The sequence below is a fragment of the Poecile atricapillus genome, chromosome 1, assembly GCF_030490865.1.
Source record: "Poecile atricapillus isolate bPoeAtr1 chromosome 1, bPoeAtr1.hap1, whole genome shotgun sequence".
NCBI classification, from domain to species: domain Eukaryota; kingdom Metazoa; phylum Chordata; class Aves; order Passeriformes; family Paridae; genus Poecile; species Poecile atricapillus.
The window spans coordinates 85,947,042-85,971,370 of record NC_081249.1 but is presented as its reverse complement, the minus strand read 5'-3'; the positions used below and the strand labels follow the sequence as shown (position 1 = coordinate 85,971,370).

The 24,329-nt window shown below is 43.8% G+C and overlaps 1 protein-coding gene across 10 annotated transcripts in view; it reads right to left on the bottom strand.

Moving 5' to 3' along the window:
* PAK1 (p21 (RAC1) activated kinase 1) overlaps nucleotides 1–23,874 on the bottom strand; it is a 75,134-nt gene extending 51,260 nt beyond the window's left edge. For 3 of the 10 annotated variants that reach the window (XM_058859414.1, XM_058859406.1, XM_058859461.1), the window contains exon 1: nucleotides 23,366–23,865. The gene's annotated coding sequence lies outside the window, so the exon portion shown is untranslated. The other 7 variants (XM_058859422.1, XM_058859480.1, XM_058859442.1 and 4 more) reach the window with 6 other exon arrangements.
* Nucleotides 23,875–24,329: the final 455 nt, after the last annotated feature.

Sequence of the window (24,329 nt, the reverse complement as noted above, 5' to 3'; positions counted from 1 at the left end):
TACATTCTCTAGACAGGAAGTCTTAGGAGCAGCAAAAGCCTCGCTGCCCTTCACTTCACAAACCCTTGATATCATAATCACATTTTTAAAATATTACCTTCTTGAATGATGCAGATTAAAAGGCGTAAGTAATTCTCTGACACACTATTGAAAACCACGCATCAGCACGAAACAGCATTTATCACATTCAAGGCCATTAAACTATTACTTACAGTGCAATAAATTGTATCCAAGCAGATACCACTGTCACTGCTGAGCACAAAACTGAGGAAATTCCTCATCACTGGCCCCTGGGGCTTGAGTGAGAGAAGCTGAACAGCTCCTGCTTGGAGCAAGGTTTTGTCCTGCAGAAACACTGCAGTATCTCAGCTAACACAGCAATTGTCCTGTAATTATCATGCACACTTTATAGTAAAAAAGGGAAACAAAAGGGACCTTTCACTTCAAAAGTAGTTTTTAAGGCAAAAACAGAGGAAAGCTTTTCAAATTATGACTGTGAAAGGACAAGGAGAGAAGACTGTGCGTTTTTATGGGTCAGTAAAGCACTGCTGAAACAACTGTGGCAGGCAATGGTCGTGGGAGACCAGGGTTCATTTGCCACACCAAAAGCGGGTTTATTGTCACAAGAGCTAGTGCACTTGTCAAGCACTCAGACACAGCCCCAAACAAGAAGGCAGCCTGACAAGACAGAACAAGACACCCAGCTGGCTCCACAGTCTAGACAAAAACTAGCTTCTCTGAAGCTTTTATATTTTCCCTTCCTCTTCCAGAGTTAAAATTGGAATGGTATCAGTTCCTTTCCCAAATGGAAAGCCCTCTGAGAGCAAACCAGATTTTGAAGCTTTCTAGCAACTACACAGATCAGGCCTCCAGACCTTGCTGCTTACATGTCTGAGTTCAGGGCATCCACAGGGTAGTCTTGGGATCAGAGCAGAGCTGCAGTTGGATGCTCTCCAGAGGTATTTTAGGAGAACAGAATCAAATTGCCACACAAACGTAATTGCCAAGTTTCCATCTACTGTTTCAGCAATTTGCTTGACACGTTTAATTTCACAGGAGAGAGTGGTAGAGTAATAGGTTGGTTTTATTAATGTCCAAATTCCCTAGCACAGCACTCATATCTTTGGTATGGTGCAGGATTCTTTCAAGTTCTGCTTTTGATAACAGAAAGCATTACAAATTCTTCATGCCACCTCAAAAAAATATTTGGATAGACTGAGTTTAGGGCAGTCACTGAGAAAGGTGCAAAGCAATGTTCTTAAATTACCTATTTAAACTACCCATCAAAATCTACAAATTTGGAGCAGAGAATTTTGGTCCTCTGCTTTTTCTTGAGAAGTCCATTCAGAAAGCCTGTTGAGCATCTGGTCACTTCTTTACCTACCTCTTTCAATTCCTGTGGCCCACAAAGAGCTAACTCATCTGGGAAAAAAATATTTCCTTGCCTTCTACCCCACAGAATTTAAGAGAGCTCAAATTCTGACCCCTTTTGAAAAGGCTGTCCAAGATCAGCATGTTTCTATGCTCCCATCACCAGCTCATTGTCCACCCAGCTCTTGCCCATTGCACCTCTCCATTTCTAAGCTTACAGACTTCTCACAGCATTCCAGAGAATTCCCTGAGATCAGCTGAATGCATCAATATGCATTTGGATCATCTGTTAAACCCACAAGGCATCCACTGTCAGAAGAGCCTTAAAGAGTGGAGAGTCTGTGTGTATGACTTCCTCATCACCATTTCTTTTTAAAAATATTTCAGTCCCAATTCCCACAGAACCAGAATGCCACCTAAAGAGGTCTGTTTGCCTTCAGAGCTACATGAGAATTCAGGTTTTCAAGCAAAGCTGAGCTATCAAAAAACCAGGTTGCTCGTACATCTAGTTTCCATTATGGAGAAGTACAGTACTGTTTGTTAGACTCTGCACATGTGAGCTGTTCCTCTTCAACATTTTAGAGCAAAGAAGTGAGTAAAGTTTTAACCTGAAAAGTGAGAAGAGATTACAGAACTCTAAAAAAAATTACAAAAGTCGTGTCATTCTGTAACACTTCACAAGAAGTGACCTCTACCTGCAGAAGTCTGTCATTTGGATTATTAATTTTTAAACATGAAGGGGCTGTATCCCAACACTGACTTTTAATCCTTAGAGTGTTTTAGTCTGAAGATGATTGACCACACAAAAAAAAAAAAATCAAGTTAAAGAGTGCAGCAAGTGGCTTCAAACCTTTTTAGCAGGTATATGATTTCAAGCACTAGTTTGATATTAGGTTGAACATCCAAAGACACAGGAAGCACCAACTCTAATCCAGAGATGAAGCAAGTCCCAGCTTACAGTCATATAGAGGCAAAAAAAATTTCCATTTTTTTCTCACCACCTCTCTGAAGTTCTCTTCTTTCTTGAATCCTTGGAGAAGGGCATTTTTCCTGCTCTATTCCACTTTACATGGGATTCCATGTAAGTTGAAATTCCACCTTTCACATTACTTTTTGGCATAATCTTCACACAGGAAAATAGATTTTAAAGAGAGCTTGAGCTTGTAAACACTGCACCTTCCTACTCCACAAGTTAGACAAAGTGCTCCAAAATTATACTCTGTGTAGTAAAATAAATTAAGATTTTACCAGTTTCCTCAGAGCTCTGCAGAGACTAAGAAAAATAATTTCATTTTTCAAGTCACAAACACCACTGGCCCCATCAGCCTCACAGATTCAAGAGTGGTTTTACAGAGTGGGTCACGTTTCTGCAGGAAATCTCCAAGCCCTGAGCAAGAACAATGCTGGCCAGAGCTGTGACAATGCAAAAGTGACAAGCAGCACTTGAGCTGGTGACAATCTGGTCAACAGTTACTGCTTACAGACCCATGAGAGCTCCATTAGCAGTATTAGAGAAAATATTTTTGTAGAAATCCACTCTCAGGCACAAAGGTAGAGAAAGGTACAGCACAAAGCTCTCATGCACTACTTTGCTTGCTCTTGTACTGAGAGAAACCCACAGCAGCACAGACTTCAGCATAAGCACAAGCCACTCATGAACACTGTGGTCTTTCAGTACCCAAATGCTGTCTACAAGAAATCTGGAGGGGAACTGCTTACAAGGGCATGCAGCAAGTGATAAGAGGAAAAGGCTTCAAACTGACAGAAGGCAGGTTTAGATTTGATATTAGGAAGAAATTCTCTACTGTGAGAGTGGTGAGGCACTGGCACAGGTTGCCCAGAGAGGCTGTGGATACCCCATCCTTGGGAGTGTTCAGGTTGGATGAGGCTTTGAACATCCTGGTGTAGTGAAAGGTTTCCCTAACCATGGCAGGGGGTTGGAATGAGATGATCTATGAGGTCCCTTCCCACCCAAACCATTCTATGATAGATACCCTGGCTCCAAGGCAGCTTAACCTGATTAAGCCATGACACTGCCCATGCTCCAAATACACTTGCAATGACAGTGAAGACTGAGCTACAAAGACAAGCACAAAGCCAGGTGACAAAGATTTCAACATAACACAGTTTTAACAGATATTCTAGCACAGCCCCAGTTTCCTCTAAAAATGAAAGGCTTCAGTGAGATAACTCAAGCAATTAAACCTACACAAACCCTTGAGTCATTTGCCGGGTCAAGATCCAGCTGATTCCAAGAATCTGTATGCAGGCTGCTTACCCAGAAATTAACCTACTGCCTCACAAAGTGTTGCTTAATTTAGAAGAGTGATTACTTACAGCACCTGCTGCTAGCCTCACAGCCCCATACACCAGCTTCTCCAAAATTAATGCTAAGTCTTCTAAAATTATTTACATAAGTAATTAAGGAAAGAACTAAAAAAACTGTGCTAAATGTAAAACACAACAATCAGCTGGGTTATCAGCAGCAATTGAAACTGTAATTTCCAAAGTAAATACTGTGAGTTAAGGCAGTTTGAGCTGAAGTTGCACAGCCAGTCCTTGTGGCAGACTCCTTCCCTCAGCTGGGAATAAACAGCAAACACTGCCCAGGAGACACACACCAAATTGTGTACGTACATGACACACCATCTCAGAAGCAGCCCTTTACAAAATAGGTGTCCTGGCTTTAAATCCACATTATCTGCAGGCTTTAAACCTAAAGCTGAACCCATAATAGCCTTGTCATGCAAGCAAAGAGCTTCTAGCAGTAGCTGAGGGCTGAAATCAGCCAGCAATGGAGAAAGGGAGAGAAGAAAGGAGGACCAAAGAGCAGCTTGATTCCCAAGCCTTAGCCCTTCTCTAGAAGTTTTTGTTCATATCTACAGATAGAGACTCAAAATAAGTAAGCAGGCCCTAACAGGATGGATCCAGGAATGCGAAGGGAGCTGGAGGATGCCATTGTGAGGCCAAGCTCAGTAATTTTTGATCAATCATGGCAACTGGCAGAAGGGCCCACAGACTGGTGGAAAGAAAATGTCAATCCTGATGTTCCAGAAGACCCAGGGAACCACAGGTGGGCCCACAGGAACCTCATGAAGTTCAACTAGGAGAAACACAAAGTTCTGCACTCAGGGAGGAACAACCACAGGCATCTACACGTGCTGAGGGTCACCCAGATGAAAAACACTCAGGCAGAAAAAGACCTGGGGATCCTGGTTGTCACCAAGCTGAGCATGAGCTAGCAATGGGTCCTTGCAGCCAATAGGGCAAATGGTATCCTGGGCTGCATTAGTCCAAGTATTGCCAGCAGGTTTGAGGCAGATGATCCTTCCCCTCTCCTCAGCACTGGTGAAGGCACACCTGGAGTGCTGGGTCCAGTTCTGGGCTTTCCTGTACAAGAGAGAGTCCAGCAAAGGGCCACAGAGATGCTGAGGGGAGCATCTCTTCAATGATGAAAGGTTGACAGAGCTGGGAGTGTTCAGCCAAGAGAAGAGCAGGCTCAGGGGGATCTCGTCAATAAATACCTGCAGAGAGGATGCAAAGCAGACAGAACCAGGCTCTTGTCAGTGATGCCCAGTGCCAGGGCTGGAGGCCACAGGAACAAACTGAAAGGCAGAGGGCCCCTCTGAACATCAGGAAACACTTTTTCACTTTTTCAGTGACCAAGCACTAACACAGGCTGGCCAGAAAGGTGGTGGAGTCTCCATCCTTGGAGATACTCAGATGCTGTCTGGGCATAGTCCTGGGTAACTGGCTGAGGGTGGCCTTGCTTGATAACAGCAGGTTGGGCCAGATGACCTCTGCAGTTCCCTTCTCACCTCAGCTAGACTGTGGTTCTGTGAAGACACGTACCTAAAAGTGTACAGGCATCAAGAAGAACCCTTCCAAGAGGCAATGCAAACTTTTATCTCAATTTTAACTGCTGAAAGCATATTTTTATTCTGCTTTAAAAACAGTTATATTTCAGTAATGGTAGCTGAGATGTTGCATGCTTCTTTCCAGGAGAAGGGGTTCAGAATTAGAGATGTAACCCTTTACCACACAGGTCTGCCTCAGAGAAGAGTCAGGCCACTGGCTTGTGTGCACACAAATTAGAAGCAATCCACATTTGGGGGCTTATTTCTTTTCCTAATCAAGACCAAGTTTATTTGCAAAAATTCAGCTGGGATCTTAAAACTCACGTCATGCACTCAGAAAGACTTTTTCAGCAGATTGAAAACATCCAAAAGTCTATGCCTGCTTCCTCCCCTGACCCATATATATCAAACTCTAAAAGCCACAAGCAGCCTATAGAGGAAAGTTTGCCTTTTAGGAGACGGAACAAAGAACATAACATTCCTGTCTGAGTGCAACAAAAACAGTTTGAACAAGATTTCAAAAGGTCACAGTCATTACAGCCTCCCAGAACTAGAGACACCCAGTTGCAATTCAAGCTACACAGCTCATCTCTTTCAAGCCCGAAAGCTTGGCTAAGTTTGCAGGTCTTTTGGGGACACTAAGCAAAGTACCAGAGTGCCTCAGCTCCAGACACCGGCTGGCTCAGAAGCCAAAGCAAGCAAAGTAAAACTCAAAGCACTGAGGCTTAGGAGAACTGTGTGGGCAAAATCTGACTTCACCCATTGCTTTGCAGCTGTGTAGCAGACCCAGAAATCATCACACTTCATATTATTCCGTATGGTGTTCTTATTTCCTTGCTAATGGCTTATGTATTGAAGCATCTTCTAATCTGTACAGCTTTCCAGAAGAACCCTCTATCTGCTGTTTCACTGCACAATGAATTAATGAAGGTTTGATATAAATAAATAGCCTGAAATTATTTTGGAAGAGAAAATGCACAAGAGTTTCTCCAGAAAAGCAGGCAACTCCTCCTTCCCCCGCCCTCTTGGCCAGCTCTGCCTATAGAAGAAGCTCATAAAATTTCAGGACTTTTTTCTAAATTTTAAGCACTGCACAGAAAACCATTCACACATAAAACACTATGCAGTGATAAAATATTACTATTGTGAGTGAAACAACTTCTGATGTTTCAGAATACCTGAAAGTTCACAGTAACTCCACTACCCTTCTGTAAACTGAGGACATAGCTAGAGTGATTTGAGAAAGGTCACACAGATTTACAGCAGAGAAGAAACACATTTTCCAGGCTTCTGTCTTGTTCTGGTTCTGCACCTGCAACCCTCCAACCCCCTGCTAATTTTGCAAGGCATGGAGCAGGGACCTGCTGCTGGAAAAGGCTGCCAGGCAGAAGCTGCTGGGGCTGGTACCACACTCAGAATGGAAACAGCTCAGAGCAGGAGGAACTGGCAGTGCTCTGCCATCCTTATCCATCTTCTGTGCAACTTTCCTAATCAGAGACATTGGCACTGCTCACTCTCTTCTGCCTTTCCACCTGAACGAGCCTCACAGACTTATTCTTGTTTTAAACTACCAAGAGATTACAACACTTTACCCTACTCCTTTATAGGGCGCAAGTTGCATAAAGCAGAGATTTGGATCATTGCTCCTGGAACAGTTTATAGTGTTCTTGTTCCAACCACCTATGCCAGGAATGAAATTCTCATGCCACAGAATCATAGAGTCATTAAGGTTGAAAAAAAATCATCAAGCCCAACTACCAGCTCAGCACCACCACCATATTCTCCATTAAACCATGTCCTCAAGTGCCATAGTTACACATTTTCTGAACACTTCCAGGGATGGTGACTCCACCACTTCCTTAAGCAGTCTGTTCCAATGATTTACAACCCTGTTGTGAAAAAAAAAAAACCTAATATCTAATCAAAACCTCCCTGGCAGATCTTGAAGCCATTTCCTTGTGTTAAGATGAAGGAAATGGTCAGGCCTCTTTCTCTGGAAAAACATTTCACCATCAGACATTTCTCTACAGCTTCTGCACTCTGAGTGCCTAAAGCCCTCAGCACATCCCCTCAGACCAACACAACTGGCATTGACCTTGCTCCCCACTTCCCTCACCTCACACCAGGCTGAATCTGTTGACCTCCACTTGAAGCACATGCTCCAACCTATGAACTCACCCCAAAGCAAAGCACATCCAAGCTGTGACATGACCATCACATTCCTTTCTCCCTACAGTGCATTCATTTAATGTTGCTCTGCTGAACAGCTGAAGGACATCTATTCCCACATGCTTATCTTTGCCCCACCTCCTTGCTCATTTGTTTCCTCCTTCCCCAGGAGATTGGTGGCAGATGACCACCTGGGGCTGCAAAGCCCCAGCATCACCAGCTAATTCCCATCAATTTTAACTCCTAAACACTTTTCAGATCAATGGCATGAACTGCCACTTCAATGAAACATTAAGAACAGAGCATCAAAACCCTCCTTTGATTCATGTAAGATTCTGATAAGAGAAGCCAAATTTCTAGACACTCTCTAGAGACAGCTCTTGGGGCAGAAGCAGAAATAGAACAAAACCAACACTGTCCTCATGCAGTGGCATCATGCCAAACCTCTCTAGGCTTTTGGCATCAGAAAAAATTGCCAGCTACCACCAGATTCAGAAGGAATCAAGCTGAAGTATCAGCTGCGCAGTCTGTCAGCAGTTCAGTTTCTTCAACCACACTGAGGTTCTGATAACAGGATAGTAAAACTATCTCCAGTATGAGAGACTTTCTGAAAGGGATGCTTGCTTCAGTCACCACAAACAAGCAGCAGGTACTAACAACATGCCAGGTTTGACTCAAACTTTATTAGCCTCTTTACAGAGTTTCTGGTTCATTTTTCATATTTCTCTTTGTGCACAATGAAAGAGATAGTCTTTTATTTGTATGCTCTACTTCCACTACGGTTCCAGCAACAGCTGAGTTTTAACACCTTTATTGCTTCTTTTCTCATAACAGGAAAAGAAATAAACAAAAGGCCACACACACCCCCTGGATTTTCCCTCCTTAATGGTACAGAAACATTTTATGTATCTGCTCCCTGTCCCTTTCAGGTCTTATTATTTAGAACAAATTTTAGTGAACAGCATTTGTTTGTGACTGCCAGCACTATTTGTTTTCTTTCTCAAAGATTCAGATAACCATCTTGACCCAAACCCATTAGAACTGTTACTAAATCAGCAGCACAGCTGGCTGGTGGGGATCACATTTGGATCATAACAGGTACCCCTGTCCCAAAGAGATGGCTACACCAAGTGCTGGAATACAATACCCTGGCAACGGGAACAGTGGCAGAAGTTGTCCGTGCCAGCAACAGGACATGGCTGAAAGGGCTGGAAGCAGATTCACATCCCATTTGGCCGTTCCCACCACGGGGACAACAACTGCAGGCAGAGCTGCAACAACCACCCCAGTATCTGTCCAGAACCACAAATTAGTGGTCCAGAATAAAAGCTATGAGGAGGCAGTGGAGGCACTGCTGCTCCACTGGTTCAATTCCTCTGGCTGTCAACCAGCTTGGAGCGAGTCCCACAGGTACAGAAAACCTAAGAGATTGGAATCAGGCCTCCCCATTGGTGAGGCAACCCATTGGTGAGGGATTTCACTGGCTTTTTCATCAATCCCTCAGGGCTGTTTTCACTCTCTCATGAGAATCTGGGATATAGTTATGTAAAACAGATTCCTCACCCTTAATTAAAATAAAGTTCACATGCACACCCTGCTGAAAGCAGCATTAGAAAAAAATTATTTCTATGAGGAAGGAATAAGTCACTTATAATTTTAAAAAAAAAAATCTCATTGTGCACACAAGGGAGTGTTGAACACTTGCCAGCCACCTGGATAATTGCTTCCTATGAAAAACTGTAGAGGAGAGCCCTGGGGAAAGTAAGGGTCATGCAGAGATTTTTGCAAAGGCAAGAGTATTGCAAAGTGCAAGTGGGATTTGCCCTGCACAGGTGAGTGCCTGAAAGCCTGTCACCAAATTCTACCTGTTCTGAGGCTACAGTCACCAGTTCTCCAATGCACTAGTATGATCTTCCACCTATTTTAAAATCAAAGCCCATCATGTTAATCAAGATCCTTGGCTGTATAAGCATGAGAGCTGATGGTTGATATTAGCGTTACCTGTTGACTTTGTGATTTAAACATGTGTTCCTTCCCTTCTTCCCATATGGAACAGTCTCAACTATTTTAGCTTCTTCTTGAAAGGTAGCCCATTTCTTTGCCCTTTCTGCAATGCCATTGTGCTCTGCAAGAGATATGGAGACCAGAACTGCACATCACCCACAAGATATGGGTGCATTGAGCATTTATACCAAAGCTAAATGGCGTCATTCATCACTTTCCCAATGAGGATGGTGACCTTTTTGGTTGCTGCTGCACTGATGTTTCCCTCTCTGTCATAAAATGTGAAATTGTCCCCAATTTTTTACTTCCTATTATCCATGTGGCTTTCAAACCATAAAAATGCCTTTCCTCCAAACTTACAGGAGCTTAAGGTGCTGACAGAAGTTTTCTGAAAATCCAAACATCTTTAACCCTTCCTTACTGATGCCCTACAGAACTTCATGGGATTGGGCAGCAGGATTTTCATTTTCAGAATCCACACTGACTTTCCCAGCACTTAACACTTCTCTACATATTCAGAGATCCTTTCCATTCCTGGTAGCATGACTCTTTGTTGTATTGTTCCCAGGATCCCCTCTAGAGCCCTTTTTATAGTTGGGAATCACACTGGCAGCTCCCCAGTCCTCTGGCACAGCAGCCGTCTGTAGTAATAAATTATACAGCTTGGCCAGCAGTTCTGCAATTTCACATTCAAGCTCCTCAGGACTCTTGAATGCCATCCAGCTCTGGTGACTTATTAACATTTATCTATCTGGTCTATTTTTTCCTTTAGTAATTATGTCAAATTTGTTTATCAATCTATTGGCTACAAAAAGTGCACTTGACACAGGAACATCCCCAATACCTCCAGCAGTTAAGACTCGACACCCTCTGCTGATGTTTTATCATCTTCAGGTAGCTTTTTTACACCTTTGACATCAAGCACTCCCCAAAATAAGCAAATCTTATTGGAGTATATCCTCACACATAAAATATTTATGACCTAGTGGATATAATAAATGATGTCCTAACATCTCAGAAGAGCAGTCCCAAGACAGACACCTACCTGGTGTCCCCCTCCCACCAACATGTGCTCTGGAGCAGCTGTCACCCTGCTTTTCCCTCCTGGTGAAAGTTTCAGATACCTCAAGAGATCAGTGAGATTAAACCGTCACCATGGCAGCCAGCTGTAAGGCAGGGTGGTGATCTAAGCACGAACAATCCAAGTTTGGGACACGGGCTATTGAGGCCTAAAGCAGTTTCCTAAAGCTCCTCCTGTCTGGGAAGGCCAGCACAAATGGACAGCAGCTTCTGTGTGATGTGATGACATTTATAGATGCCAACCAGTCTGAGGTGCAAACAACTGCAAATTTTAGTGGTTTCCCCTGATTGAAGTACTAAAGTGGGCACTTTCCTTGCCGCCACACAAAGTGTTTCTGTTCCTCACAAGCACATCCCTCTAACGCTCACAAGGTTCTAGGAAAATTCTCCCTTTGGATGAGGCTGTGTGTGAAACTACCTGCCTGCACAAGCACTTGCAGAGTAGAGACTCAGTCTCCTTCTTCCACACCCTCCATTCCTTGGCATTTATACCCTTCAGTATAGCAGTCCTGCTCTCCTACTCCTTTTATAAAAACTACACAAGTATATAGCTTTTATCTTCCTCTTGCGTCAATCCCTCCAACCCCAAAGTCACTTCTGTTGCTTTCCTTCAACTTCCTTCTGTTTATCTACTAGAAAGTAACAAAGATCAAAGGCACCATTACATCACAATAAAAAAATCCCCCCACCCTTCACACTGATTAGCAACATCAGACCAAATTTTCAGAAAGATATTTAAGAGTTTTTTAAAATACTTTATCAGCTTAGGTGCCAAATCCCAACAGTTTCCGAGGGAATCAAGCGCCCACGCGCTTTCTGGATTCCCACTAGATGCCTACCCACATCTTTTAGTACGTAACCACATGAAACACTACTTTTGTTCTCAAGGTTAGGCTCTCAAGTGCTTCTAAGACAGTCCCTGAATGTTCCCACTGAAACACACAGGCTACTGAGAGAGTTATGCCTCCTGGTTAGTGAGAAGAAAAAGAAAATAAAAAAGAAAATAAAAAGAAAAAGAAGGAGGAGGAAAGATGAGAAAAGGGGGGAAAAAAAGAAAGAAAAAACCCTCCACAACTTTTAGTTTTTGTTCTTTCATGCCAGGCAGATCTTACCAAATACCTGCTTCACTGTTCCTGCCAGATGAAAGCTTTGTTTTCATCTTGGCTATGAATTCTGAGGCACAGATGTTGCTGAAGTCTTTCTGTACATATTGCAGGGTACTCAGAGATAAAATGGCATCATGCTGTATCAGAAATGTGTTCGCCCACTTCTCCTGTGCCTGCTGCTTCTCTGTTTGCCCTTTACACCTATATGACAGAACTAAGCATATTACTTCTCCAGCGCAGTTGCATTTTATGTTCACTGTGAGCCTTTACTAGCAGTGTTTAGGTGGAAGGTGACAAGGAATCACAGCCGCTCCATGAAAAAGCCATCAAACATTTGTACAACTCCTACACTATAGCACTTTGGCTATGAAGTGGAGGACTGCAAGGTAGCAGGAGAACAGCAGAACAGTAGGATTATTTAATTTTGTGAGATTGGCTGCAGCATTAGCAACTTAATTCAGTCTCGGAGTAAAAATATAGTTCAAACTGAACACCAGAAGTTTGGGCCCAGCTTATAATCATTCTTTCAATTCTGAAAGACTTCTCAAGAATACATATAACACTTACACGACACAAGGCATTATCCAGACAGGTGATGGGAAAATCCCAAAAGTGCTCTGCTACACTAAAAAATGAACCCACTAGGCAAAGTATGGAAGTCCCTACAGCACGACAGAGCTTACAAGAATTATTCCTCGTTATGGAATCAAAGCAGAATTCAGAGCAACAGAACAGGATGGGGAGAAATACATGATCCAGTTGTGTTTTTTTGTCAGGGTCTTTCTCACAAAGACATTTATTAACCACAGAGAACCAGCTAGAGAAGAGTTAAAATCAAAAGGCTGAGAAAGCTGGGGCAGATCAGCCTGGAGAAGAGAAGGCTCCAGGGACACCTTAAAGCCCCTTCCAGTAGGTAAAGAAGGTTAGAGAGGGACTTTTGACAAGGGCATGGAGTGACAGGGCAAGGGCCCCCCACCCTGATTTTTTTTACCCTGATGGGGATGGTATTAAGCTGAAAGAGGGTAGATTTAGGTTTGATATTAGGAAGCAATTCTTTACAATAAGAGTGGTGAGGCCCTGGCAGAGGTTGCCCAGAGAAGGTGTATTCACAGCTGTATCCACAGCCTCATCCCTGGAAGTGTTGAAGACCAGGCTGGATGGGGTTTTGGGTAACCTGCTCTAGTAGAAGGTTCCTTGTCCATAGCAGGAATGAGAAACAAGATGATCTTTAAGGTCATTCCAACCCAAGCAATTATATGATTCTGTAAAATCCATTCTGCACTAAGGACTTTCCGATCTGCAGCATAAGCAGGTCCTGCAGGAGCTGACTGAGCAGGTGCTAGAGGTTCAGAGAGCTTGGGGACAGAGGGAAATATGAACAAAATAAGCAAACTAAAAAGCTGTGTACAGCAGGTACCACAATAACAGAATAAAAAGGCACTTACTTGAGCGTCAGTTCTGAGGAGCCACTAGATCTCACCGTATGTCTTACAGACCTTACTGCCAGCTCTCAGACCTGCAGGCAGCTCCCTGATCTTTAATACTACACCATGGCTACAGTCACTCACACTGCTTTGCAAAGTTTCCTGCCAGGTCAGCTCACAGCCAAGTGCTGAAAGGGAAAAGCACCCTTGCCTTTGGATGGCTGTGTGCCACGATGAGCTCAGCTGTGTCAAGCTTCATCTTCCGATCTCAGTTCTTAAGAAACTCAAGCGAAGAGCACACTCCCAGCAGGTGGAGAGAGATCCCTCCCATCCTTTCATCATGCACTCAGTCTCCAAGAAAATGCAAGTTCAGAATTATACTTTTAATGTTAATTTTGAGTTGACCACATCAAAAGGAAAACAACTGCCAATGGCCACATCCTTGCTTTATAGTCTGGGGGAGGAGGGGATTGCAAGCTGGTTTTAAGAAAAAAAAGCAAAACACAAGCTTCTCATATGCTAGTCAAGAAGAATCTTAAGTCAACCACACTCTCCTCCAAAATTTGTAATTAATTCATGAGGAATTTGAGCCCTCAGAGAGGGTTTTTAATGCTGAAACTAGCACGAGTTATGCCTTATAGCGAACCCTTTCCCTGCTCATCCCATTCACAGCCCAGAGAAAAGGAAAACAATGCTCACAAGAGCCCCATCACAGAAGGGAAGCACATGAATTCATGAGAAAGGAGATTTAGAGCACAGAGATCAGGCATGCTCGTCATCCTGGATTTCAGATGATTTACCTACAGCTACAGGAAGTGCAGATGGAACAGGATTTCAGGCCTTCAAAAAACAAATACAGCCACACCACACATTGGATGAGATCACCTTGTTGAAGTCACTGCTCCTCAATACTGAGCCAAAATAACAGGGTGGGATTCAAAAACCAACATCATCAGAAACACAAAGCATACACTGTAACACTAAATTTAAAGCAGGTATGATGTAAAAAGCAGAAAGCCACTTGCTGCTCAGGTGAGATTCTTTTCATATTCATGACCATTACATCCTAAACTGCACATTTACACATTTAATGTTGCCATCTGTCATCATGTGATGAAATGTTTTTGAAACAAACAAAAAAAGCCCACACAAGCACTGTTGGTGGCATTTGGACTAGGTCCCAGGATGAATAAGTATTGAATCAGAAGGCAGGAAGAGCTCCTGCAGGATGTACCTAGTGTTAGAAAGAATTGGCTCTTAAAAAAAACCACAAAGGTCATCTAGAATAAAATTGATTATGCAAATTAAAGAGAAAAAAAAATATCCTGATAATCATCTAATAAACTGCAGGAGATAAAGGAAATCAAGATGAGAGAGAATTTCAACATTAGCAGTTTTCTAAAGTAGTAAATAAACTTCAAAAGAAGCCTTTGCTTGCAAGAAAAGACATTTTTGGTTGGACAAAGTAAATGAGTAAATTCTTACCATTTTTTACAGCTCATCACTTCTGAATGTTTTTCTTTTGCAACTCAAGGACTTGTTTCAGAGGCACACAAAACACATGAAAAGCTGTCATTCTGAAGTCTACAAGGTAGTGAGATTTCTGATCTGCCCTTGCAGCCTTCTCCTGCCCTGACACCCCCAAATCCCCTCTTCACCATGAGTAAATTGGAAACAAGCTTGGGAGGGGGGACTGTTAATATGAGCTGGCAGGACACTGTTTCAGCGAGTATAACTTTGATGTGAAAGCCAGAAGCCCTACTATGACAGTGCAGTGAGTCACTTGATGACAAGTCACTGAGGCATTTAGAGATGGGTTTTGAATTCTAACAAGTACCACTGTTTTGCCTCCTCTAACGGAAGGATGTGCCTTTATTGAACCTGGAATCCAAACACCGCCTGTGACCGTCTGCCTCCATTTAAAGACAGCCTACACAGAGGAACACACTGTTGCATATTTTCTGTCTTGCAGGAGAGCCCTGAAGGAATCTTGAGTTGTTTGCTTTCTCCTCTTCAATCAAGTCCTTCTTTCGTCATTCCCAGCCCTACCCTTACCTCCTCAGCCTTTCTAATTAAATCTACAGATTTAAATATTTCCAAGTATCTCATCACCGAAACTACCTGCTTGATAGAGGAAAATAATGGATTTCTTCCCCTATCGAGTCTTCATCCTCCTCCCAAGCCCCAAAGAAGATGCTTCTTACTGGGGTGGAGGACAAAATGTTTTACTTCCCTGCTGCTCATCTGTGCTTGCCCAGTATCTTCAGGATCACAGAACTATGAGCAATCTGTTTCTCATCAGTCTTAGGAGTGGCTGGAGAAAGTAAAGATAGGCAGGAGACAGACAAGGTTTCTGTAGAAAGGCAAAAGGAAAACCAACAAACAATGCTTTAATAGATATGATCAAGGAATGGAAGCAGAGGAAAGAAACCAAACAGGAAGAATACAAAAGTTAGCTCCCCCATACACACTGCAAGTTAAGTTCAGTATTGTTGTCTGGGCTCACAGAAACGGCAAGAGACAAGTCTGACACTGGAGGTTACAGATCCTGATAAAATGTCAGTTTAATTTTATTCATACTCTTTAAAATCTGGTTTAAGAACATATGCAAAGGAATTAAAGCAGGCCTGGAAAAGTACTACCAGCCTCACTACTTCAGAGTCTTCTGGTAGTGGATAAGGCTCCTGCTGATTGCTGTGAATATGGTACAGCCTTTTTACTCATTCTCTCTGCCGCCAAGGGAGTCAAAATTGCACAGAAGAATTGTATAGCACACACAAATGTAAGAGACTGCAATTTTTCCCAGACACCTTATTACCAAGACACATAGGCTGATGCAACAATAAGAAATTTGATGAGCCAGAAACTGAAATGCAGATTTTTATATTAGATCAAGATAACTGTGAGACAATACTTGTTGCCGGTGCTGCAGTTTCCTCTCCTTCCTTCCCTCATAATTTTTCTGGCTTTCTGTAAGGCTACTCAGTAAAGACTTCGGTGATTTTGGAGAACTAAGTTATAATGCTAGTAACTCATTGTTAAGAGGTAGTAGATACCGTCACTTCCTCACCCAAAATTAGGAACTGGAGGCTCAAATCAAAGCCTCTGTGTGCTTAAATCTCTTTATTTAAGTCTTCAAGGCACATTTGGATCAAATTCTGTCATTCCTCTCTACAGATAGGAGTAGGAGAAGTTTCTTTTATATGAGACATATTTTTGCATAGCTTTTACATCTCCAGAATCTTGGAGTTTAACAGAAAGCATCAAACACCTTAACACACACCCACAACTGCATACATTTTACCAAAGAACCTTACCAATGAGTTTGATTATCAAAAAGGCGATGGTTTTGATGAAGGACTATGTGGTTTTAACACCATTTCATTTCTGGGTCTCTCCTTTGAGTTCAGCTCCCAAGGTTTTTTTGTTATTACCTGTGATCAGCTGTAATCATGAGACCAGAGAAGCAACACTTCTGTGAACACACATCTTATTCCAAAGTGTGACTGAAGATGAGCACAATGGCAGGGCAAAAGAGGGATGGGAACTATAAGCTTGTGGTTAACATTTTGTGGTTAAACAGGAAAATTAGCTCTCCTGGGCAGTGTGGCAAACAAAATTCAATCAAACTTCTGTAGAAAAAAAAAGTAGCAATGACAACACCCATGAGACATGTCATCCACTTAGCAATCAGTCCAGGATCTTAGTTCTGTGACTTTATATTCCTCCAGCCTCTTTCTTGCATGGAAACTGAGTACTCCTAGAGCAATTTCAGTAAGAATTACTGCAAGTGAGGTGGCTCAAACCTTCTCAAGCAAAGGGTTAAAAAACCAAAAAACAAACAAAAAAACCAAACCACAATACTTAGTAAAATACAGAAATTCACATTGGAAATCCAGTTCTAAGTAATTTAAGGTTCCATAAGGCAATTAGATCTGTAGCTTTAAAAATTGCATTTGTTTACTATTGGAGACCATATACTTATTTCTGAAGAATTGGGAAAAATTTTACTCTTTACACCTTTAGGAACATGCCTTTTCAGATATTTGATGCTTGAGTTCCTGAGCTTGAGTGAAAATCAATCTGTGTGCTGTCTTTTGAAACAGATTCATCAATTTGCTAAAACTGGCCAATATAATTTAATTTTTGACCCTACCTAGAACATTAGCCCAATTATACAGTAATTTAGATCACTCTCAATAAAAGAAACTTTTTAGTACTATGCCTCCATCTTCCAGTCTGTTAAAAACATTGCCCTACCAAAAACAATGTTTTACTAAATAAAACACTGATGAAGTTGGGCTCTATTAAAAGTCAACACAATCTGTGGTTTGCAGAGGAAAATTACATCAAAATTTGCCTTGTATGAGATATTCCTGAAAGGATGAGGACATATAAATTGTTCTATTTCCAGAAGAACTGCAAAATGTAATGGGACTTTCATAATTGAGTGTCTTATTAATTTTAATGAGCTAATCAATATTGCATTTCAAATCCTGATGTGTCTGTTTGCTGCTAATCCCTCTTTGTGCTATGCACTCCCTGGTCTTTGCTGCTGTTACCTGACAAATCTACCTTCTATTGTGAAGGGACATGGGAGTTCAGGCTCAGGTGACCAGTTTAATGAGCAAGAAAAGCAGAGGATACATTATGAGCCCGGCCTAATTTTTTTCCCTCCTCTACCTTGACACAGCTGGCATTAGAGAGCTCCATAACAGCCTCAAGCACCTCAAACAGGTAAGCACAGGGCCTTGAGCTGAATGAATCTACCACCTTCAGTAGTATGCAGAGAATTGGGAAAGAGGGGTTGGAATATCCCTCCCTTCTGCTGCTGAAGGAAATCAGCTTTTGCTTCACCTCAAACAAGTCTGAACTCAGGAAGCACATGAATTCCACGTTCAGCTGTGACTTCTAGACTCCCAAAGCATGATTGAAATAAGACATTCTTGAAATACCTACTAAAGGCAAATTGTAGAATCATCCTGGCACAAAGCCTTCAAGCTGAACTTGTTGGCAAAACTGCATAATGGTTACTTACAGATAGCTGGGGAAATTAAACACAAGTTTTACAAAAGGAACTTCTTTATCACTTCTCTACTCTTTCTACAGAGAGATTACATTAAGAGGCCAAGCCACTCTCATTTTAGATTATTATTTGTACCTATATATTCTCAAATGCACGTTTTCTGCTGATCCTATCTTGTAATTACTTTACGCTAAATGAGTGACAAGGTATTTTGCATTACATTATAAGCAAAAGAGCAAAAAATCCACATGATGCAAGCCTCTGGTTCAAATAAAAATATTTCTCACTCCAGCTCTTACTTCATGAACAGAACATCAGCCCTGAGAGATGGGCTTTGCCTTGTAAGGGAAGCATCATCTAAAATACTCGTGTGCCCCTACAGTCATTAAGAAAGGTAAAAGTGCAAAGCCCTACTGATGCTTAGAGAAAGTAACTCAAAGTGGTGCTGTGACCTTAGCAAGCCAGGCTGTCAAGCTGTGTCCTAACCTTTTGTATTTGATTTTCCTTCTCTCTGCTGCCATCTGGAAAGTCATCAAATGGCATCAGCTGTAAAGCATGGACAGACACTGTAACAACACGGAGAGAGCTCACAAGGGCAGGAAACAAAGCCTTAAGGTAAACTTGGAAGACTTCTCCAGTCCCAAAACACTCACAATTTGAATAGCTATTATTTTCCTCTCCTGTTTTCCTTTTAGATCATAGATGGACAGACTTTATGGAAAAAGAAGAAAAAATAAGGCATGACACAATCTTTATGCCCCATCTGCCTGCAGCACACACTCCCCACTTGACTTCCTCACAGTCTCACAGCTAAAGGCCCAGCAAGATCAAGGAATTGTTTGCAGCTAGATGTCATATGATTCAAGGCAGTCACAGTATATTTTGTGTACCATATCTCCCACACGATAGTTGGGATTACAAAGGGCTATTTTGGTAGAAATTTCTTTCCAGAAAGTACCTTTGGTTACTACTTCTGCAGTCTTATGATTTGGCCCAATTTTCACAAAATAGAACTTTTTTTTGCACACCACTCACCTTTTTCTCTTCCTTTCTTTAAACCTAAGATGATACAAGGTTGCCTGATTCAGCACCACTTCTGACTTTTGACGGGAAGTAAGAAATAAAATGGCTTGAAGGAAGTTACACCAGCTTAAAAGTAAAACAAACTAGCTATATGGCAGGTCCAAAGAGTACAGATTGCAAGAAGGAAAGAAACTATGGAGAGGAAGTTATTGTTTAACCTGCATCTCAGACACACAAGAGATTGATAGTGTATGAGTGGAAGCCGGAACACTTGGATTGCTAGCCTGAAAGAGCTAGAATTAGTATTGTGTATTAGTACACAAACCAGAACTCAATACTTGGACTTTTTCTCCAAATTCTCCTGGAAATCCACTTCTCAGAGGGCTCTTTTTGTTTCCTCTTCCCCTATCCCAACAAAAAAAAATGCTAAAATGAAGAGGAAAAGTGAAAGCCATGCGACAACAGTGTTTTTGCGGGTGGATTTGTTAGCAATGCTGCCTGCATCCCCACAGTGAGAGGAGCAGGTAAAACTCCTTTCAGCTGCTCAATATACAACACAACACATGGGAGACAGAGGAGACCAGGGAGACTACAAGAGGAATCAGCAGTTTTAAAGTACAACTCCCTGACCTATTTTAAAAATATCTACAGGTGGGTGACACAAGGCACATCCTAAAAGGGCCTTTTTTTTCTGCAGTTCATAGTGGGAGCCTGGGGGGACACATTCAGCTCAGAGCAACCATGTTTTGAGCTTGGAGCCATCCATGTGTTCATCAAACAGATCCCATGAAGGGCCCTGAAATTGTGACATGCACCCCAGTGTCATGTGCCAAAAAGAAGACAGACCATGGAAGGACCCAAAGACATCCACAGTTCTGAGGATGTGCCTGAGGTGTGATGGGACAAAAGGCAGCTCCCTTTTCTGCACAAAGCCAGGAGCAGTCATCACCACTGGAGCACTGAGCATTACCCCTCACAGCCATAACATCCACCTCTGCACATGTTGTGCACAGCTGCACCCAAGGGCAGGAATTTCAAACCTGAACTTCAGTTTGTGTAAAAACCTGATTAGTACAAAAAGCATCAGGCCCTTTTAACCTATTCATCCCCAAAGAGCAGATTAAACCTCAGATGGGAAGAACTGATCACTGACTTCTGTGCTACATCAGTGAGCACTGGCTGACAGTCCCAGTTCTGCTGTCACCAAGGGGAATGGACCCAGCCATTCCCATCTCTGCAAATAGGGGTCCTCCCAGGTGAGAGCTGTGCAAGTGCATAAGAAGAGTCAAGAGTCACACACTGGACTCTTTTCTCTGTAAGAGCAAGTCCTCAGCATCAAGCAGAACATGCTGACACTGTCCCCAATTCCTATACAAGCCAAGACATCAGGCTGAGAAAATTAGTTCAGCTCATTGCCAAGTATAGAAAAACACTCTTTGACACAATACAGTTCTGGCACACAGTATTATTTTGCCTTCTCACAGAGGTAAAAAGCCAACAGTACCTGTCAGAGAGCTAATGGCTGACTGTGTTCTTAAGAAATATGGCTGATTTTTAGTTGTCTGGTTTCAGTCTGTGTCTTGCACATCCTCGCCAAGACTGGTCAGTTCCTTTACAAAGTCTATTTGCCTCTTATCTGTTGTTGACGGGATGAACTGTAAAACCAGAACACTTTGAGGGTGGAGGTCTGGGTCATTTCTGTATTTTTCAAGTGAGAAAAGTTTATTTCAGCTCTCGGTTGTTCTGCACACTCTTAAACACTTAAGGATATTGGACCATAGCCACAAGCTTTTGAAATTACAAAACTTCCCACACCACGGAAGTGAGACAGGTGCACAAAAAGGAAAAATAAGGAAAGAAGCCATACTGCAGTTCACATTTATAAAAAGACAAAACCCTTGTCAGCAAACTGGTGAAATGCATGCATTGGAATCAAAGCTGAGAGAAAAGGTCTCTCTGAAGAGACTTGGAAAAGGATAATAAAATAGTTCTTTGACCTCTCAAGCAAAGAGAGCTAGCATCAGTTTTCAATCCAGTGCAAACAAGGCAGTCATAAGCACAATAAACAAGCAATATATTTTCACTTGTGGCAGTTATATTGAACTTGCCACATATTACTTCCAATATCCCCATGATGCACAGAAAAGCATTAACTAAAACCCTCCCTATTTTTTTTTCTGAGTAACATCCAGAGCACATAGTATTCCTCAAAAACCAGTAAAAGCATTTTTGCTGTCATACCACAAGAGCATTTTCCTCTTCAAGTTTATTTTTGGCTTTCATTTCCAAATCAAAGAATGGTAGTTATATCATCCCATTTAAAGATGTGAGTCCTTCCCCACAGGACTCAAAAAAGGCTAAAAAAAATCACCTGGCAGTTTATTGTCCAGTCTTAGACTCCAGCTTTGTTACACAGTACTGCTGAGAACAAATTCTGTTCTGTGGCACAAGACAGGCAATCCAGAGTTAAATAGAATTGGTATTTAGACATACTCAAATTCCCACCATACCTTCTGTTCTCTGTGCAGAGATGAGCTTCACTTCTCTGACTTATCCACCAAAAAATGCACAGGGAAAAGCAGTCTCCAAGCATCCAGTGGACACACACGCAAACTGTTCCACAAGGAGGAGTTTTTCCAGCCTGACCCTATAAAGCTGAGAGCAAGATCAGCACACCCACACTTAAGAGATATTGGAGCAGCAGACAGGAAGGTGCTCCCTGCTTGGCCAGGTAATATGTGCAGCACCAGGAAACTCCAGCTATGGAGAAGGAAGAGGTGGTTCAGTGAAAGGCATTCATAAGCCACTAGGCAAAGAGTAATTGCGAGCAAAGAAAACAAACATTCTTCAGTCTGTGCCCGACACAGCCATTTCACCCAGCTACAATACCTGCTTTCACTTTGAAAATGAAAAGCTTGGCTAACTGAACAGCTTTTATGGTTGTTCTTACACACATACACATATACATGTCTCATACATAATTACCACGTAAAGTACACGCCTTACAGCCAGTCCCAAGCAAGAGCCAGGTTTTGACACCTATTTATAAATCTTGCTGCTGAAGAAAAAACTCCTAGAGGCAATGTCAGAATAAGAATCAAGTAATGCTCAGCAGGAGCAGATGCACCGTGACACACATACGGATGGAGCCAGCTATTCCCAACAATCGTGAATTCTAAGCTCTCTGGATAACAAAAGCAGCAAGACCAGGGATTGCAGGCATAGGAGAGCTGTGGCTTGGGGCATTTCCATGCACAGCAGAAGACAGAAGCGCTACTGCCTCTGAAGTCTCGTCCTGCTTGTGCTGCCTCCTCCTTCGAGCTCCCAGGTGCATTCAAGAGCACCCAGAGGTGTCACCCGTCTCCGATGTCCCTTCACTGATACCCACTCCCCAGGAAGAAGCTCCTGCTTTGAGGGAGGCTGGATTAGAGACCACCTGACGTTCCTTCCAATCTGAATTATGCCACCATCCCCAAAGTTCAGCTTTGCTTTTAAGTACTTTGCTAGCAAAAAGCCACGGTTTCGTACACACACGCGGGCGGAGGGGTTAAAAGACAAGCTCCCACCTTTCCATCCCTTCTTCACCAGCCACACAAAGCCCGAGGCTTCATCACCCCATCGCCCAGCACGGGTCCAGCTCCTCAATTCTTTGTGTTTGCCCAAAGCGCCCGCCCGACCTCCAGCCGAAGCCAGGACGAGGTGCTCGGCAAAAACTGTGGGCTGAGCCCCGATTGCACCCCAGCCTCTGCGCCGGGACCCCAAGCATGCGGCCCCGAAGGTCTCCCCGCTCGCAAAGCCCGGGGGCTGAGAGCAACTCCCTTTGTTAAAATGAATGAGCCGGGGAGGCAGGAGGGGGGAAGGCAGGCTCAGTACCTTCTTCTAAAAGAAAATTTCAAAGAAGGAGGGAGAAGAGAAGGACTGAAGAAGAACGCACCCGTCCGCTCAACCCCTGCGCAAACTTCCCGGTTACAAAACGAGCGAGGAAATCCCCTTCCCCGGCGCGGCGGGACTCACCTTCCGCCCGCCGCAAGGTGCTGCCCGGCTCCCCGCCCGGCCCCGCTGCCCACACCGCCCCTATTGTGGGCCCGGCACCGCCCCCCGCCCCTGCCCGCCTCGCCGCGGCCATTGGCTCCGGGGGGCCCGCCCCACAGCCCCCCTGCCGCCAAGGTGGGCAGCCGGGCCCGCCGGGGCGGGCGGCGGAGCGGGGAGGGGGCAGGTCCTTCCCGCTCCGCTCGGCGCCGGCCGGGGCGGGCATCGCAGCCCGGCGGCCCGCGGCGGAAAGTTTTTTGGGGAGGGGGGTGGTACCTTCCCGGCGCAGCAGATCGGGACCCCGGAGCTGGGTGCGCCTCGGCGCCGCCTCGGGAAGCCGCGGGCTGTGCTCCGGCCGTGCTGCGGCTGCGGGCGGCTCCCGGAGCCCCGCAGGGCAGAGGGCGGGAGCGGCGCTGGCCTGTCTGGGACGCAGAAGTGTTTGGCGATCACGCCATCAGCGGAGCTGCCACGCAAGGAGTGGCTGGCCGGCAGCTGCACCCTCGGCGAGCGGCGCTGCGATGACTTTATTTGTGTTGCCCGTATCGCGCTGCGCTATCGCGGAGCCGGCTCCATTGTGCTGAGGACTGTGTGCGCGCAGATCCAAAAAAGGCAAGAATAAAATGGGCTCTGCTCTGCTGCTGTGCTGCACGAACCGAGGCGCCTATACCTTATATTGCCGGGATCCGAGTGTTCCCTCTCCCCGTGATGCAAAGCTTGCTGGAAACTTGTCACCCTAGTTAACAGGAGTTTTCGGCTCAGCGCTTGTGCTGTGCCTGGAGAGAAAAAGAGGAGGGGTTTGACTGCACGTACAGCGCAGGGCTCTCGGGAAAAGAGCACGGGCATGCTGAGGTGCTCTTGGGACGTGCTCTCTAGAAGTACCAAGGCGGAATGTTGAAGTGAAACAGGTAGATAGAGGCAAAGGGGACACAGGCTGTATACCGAGACAGCATGCCCCAGATTAAAACAGCGCTGCCACGGTCTCGCCCTTCCCCCTTGTACCGACATTTATCAGTTCCCATGGTAAGTTTGTTCGAGACCTAAACCAGCAGAAAATTAACACCGCAAAAGTAAACAAATGGAGGAAGCGAGAATTCGAGTCTGGGGCTGACAAGGAAGGTGGGAATGCCACAGAGTTGATTTCAGTCAGCTGAACCTGCTGCGGAATTGCGCACTTCGAAGCGCTTCGCTCTGTCGGATACATTTAACATTGGATTCAAATCCACGCACACCCGCAGATTGT